We start from the raw sequence: 3,129 nt of genomic DNA, 5'->3' as shown, positions 1-3,129 counted from the left end.
GCCTGCTCAGGATGGGACGTGCGAACAGAGGCCGCGACCAGACCCGACAGCTCGGGGGCAAAGTGCAAGTGAGGAGGTCGGACCAAGGAGAAGATGCACGGACACCACGAGCCCTGCGCGTCCAATGCGCAGGTGGAGGTGAGGGCAGAGAGGAGAAGGACTGTATGCAAACTATCAAGACGTGTGAATGGGGTCAAACAGAAAAAAAGAGAGAAATAAAGGCCCGTAGGTGTGATGCAGTAAAAACGACCCAACTACAATGCACCCGTGACCCCCACTGCTGGGTTTTTAGAAACAAGGCGTTATGTCGCGTGATGCTGGTGGGAGCGAGGAAATCACAGGTCGTGTTAAGTTTGCCTGTGGAGGGATTATACTTTTTTTGTTGCTGTTTTCATCCAGAAATGTGCAACTTCAGTTTGTGTCGTAAATAATCTTTGAAGTTCGGAGTTTGGTCGAATGCAGTGCCGTGTGTTTGTCACGTCCAATCCTCGTTAACGGTATAATTTAGAGTTTTGAGTACAAAAGAGAGCAACAAAGGCCTCTGCGGCGCGCGCGCAGGACCCTGAGCTGCCTCAGGTCATCTGCGTGATTCACGTTTATCAGCAAAATTATTTAGAGTAGGCCTATTTGCAGCGAAGTGAGGATCTGATCGCGTCATATATCATGGAGACACTTAAAGCGTTCTGACCGCAGAGGGACACAGACTGATTACAGAGATGAGCATTAAAAGAAAAATCTAATTCATCTCTTTGCTTTATGGTGGCAGCGCTGGAGAGGAATCACGAGGCAGACACGGGCCTGTTATTGTACCAACAGTGCAGAGGAGATAATGATATAAAAGACAAGCTGTTTAATCTTTTATATTGTGACTCTTTGATGGTTTTTAGGTGAGCAATGGTGGCACATTCAGACCGGCTGGGTTTGGACCGTGTGGAGTATTGACTCTAGGCTACATCTTACTTAAGCCTACTTACTTGCTTCATTAAAAGAAACGTAAGTCATTTTAAACTGCAATGGGGAGAAGTTTAAAAAAAAAAGACTTATTAGCAGTGCAATTTTCGCGCTTACTTTATTTTTTAGTAGCGTCACACTAAATTTGCCCTCAGTGCGTTTGTTTCTGAAGATTAAGTCCAAACGTGTTAAAAGAGGGAGGGGGGGCTTCGGAACCAGTAAGGATAATCTGTTTGGGTCTAAATTTTCCTGTAAACTCTTTCCTGACAAAACACCTCCCCGTCGTGCAGCAACTCCTTCGGTCCACCTTAAAATCTCTTCCGGTTTTCCTGACATCCCCTTTAAGAGAAGCCTCCGCTCCTTCGCGCGGGCAGCAGGGGGCGCTGTCAGACCGCAGCATGCCCCTAGTGAGCCCCTCTCGCAGCTGAGTGATCTGAAATCGCACGGCGGGGGGAAATCAAATACATTTTCTCTGTTCGTTTTCACACGCGCTCGCATTTTTGCCCGTTTCGTTCCGTCTCCACATTCAGGAAGTCTGAAACATTTCCACGGCATAAAACCACCGGGATCAACCGATCCGGTTTGATCTCTAAAAACGGAGTGAGGGGGGGGGTTATTTTATTTTATCTTTTTAAAAAAAAAAATAGTTGATTAGATATCTGAGCACTTACATGAATCAACAAAGTAGCCGCTCTGTTAAAAACATATGACACACACATCAAACAGCTCATCAAACTGGGATCCTTCAATGTGAATTAGGCTCATTTATATGAAAAACATAAGGCCTGTGAATATGCTCCGGAACCCCTTCTTCAAGAACCAACCCACCCATCCCCACCCCCCGGAGTTGATTTCACCTTTCAGAAGCACCCTGTAAACCTCAGTAACAAGCGGCGCAGTGCCCTAAATTCACTTTGGGCCCGCGAGACTCGTGAAAGCGTCAACATTCGTTAAGCGCGCCTCTGTTTTCACGCGTGCACGCGGTGATGCGACTGACAAATGATCGAGTGAACGAAATCTTCACAAAGGAGCTGGCGGCTTCACGGTCCCGCGCCGCGTGACGGAGCGCCCCTAAAAACCACGCGGGACGTCATGAGAGCAGCCCTGCTCCCTCATACCGGGGGGGGGGGGGGGGGGGGGGGGGGGTCCTGCCGGAGAAAAGCCGCGCGGTTTTCAGGTGGAGAGGTGTTCAAAAGTCAATATTGATTGGTTTTCATGTTGCGAAATGTCAAAAAGACCCCATTTACCGTCCCGCTCATTCACATTTTCATTTGCAGAATTTCACCCGTTTTTTCCCCAACTTTTTGGGATGAAATGACACGAGAGGCTGGATTCTAACCTGTCGTGGCAGAGAAATAACTCTGCATGATGCTCACCGACTGGTGGCCATAGCTCCTCCGCCCCTTTCAGTCAGTCCTGTAAAAGTTATCAGAGGACATCAGAATGTTAAAAGATGACAGCGCACTTCTCACCGTGTCATTATTTTTTCTTTTTTTTTTCTTTTTTTTTTTTGGGTGGAACACAAACCCTCAGCAATTAGGACCCCTCCGATTAAAAATACCCCTGATAATAGACCAGTGGCAGCTATTTCAATTTCTGAGAGAAATCCCAGCCGAACAAATATACTCGAACAGGAAGTCAGAGGCGAATTTAACCGGGAATGACTCTCCTGTTAATGCAGCGACACCCTGAAGTCAAAACTCCAAAAGAAGGAAGATGATGGGCAGTGAAGGCGGCGAGTCCCAAAGAGACAAAGATTAAACTCCCCAAATGTCACTAACTAACTAAATGGCTAGATAGATAGATAGATAGATAGATAGGTAGATAGATAAATTAAACAAAATAATAAATGAATGTATACCCTTTTTTTTTGCTTTTTGTCACAGTGATGTAGGGTGTCGTCCTCTCGTGCCGTTGCTTTGGTGATCATTCAGTTCTAAAATATTATTTTATCCAACAGCAGTAGAAAAAAAACGCATTTCATTAAGTGCTACGTATATATTTATTTGTTGATTAATTAATGGGACACACACACACACACACACACACACACACACACACACACACACACTAATTAAAACGTAGTCTAATCAGCTGCTTTAAGCTGACAAAGCTCTTCAGATCTATTCTTCCGATGATCCTCTCCAAAAGCAGAACACTACCTGATTCTTCTCTTTG

This window comes from Odontesthes bonariensis, chromosome 20, assembly GCF_027942865.1.
Source record: "Odontesthes bonariensis isolate fOdoBon6 chromosome 20, fOdoBon6.hap1, whole genome shotgun sequence".
NCBI lineage: Eukaryota > Metazoa > Chordata > Actinopteri > Atheriniformes > Atherinopsidae > Odontesthes > Odontesthes bonariensis.
The sequence above is the reverse complement of the archived record's forward strand: the minus strand, read 5'-3'. Positions refer to the sequence as shown.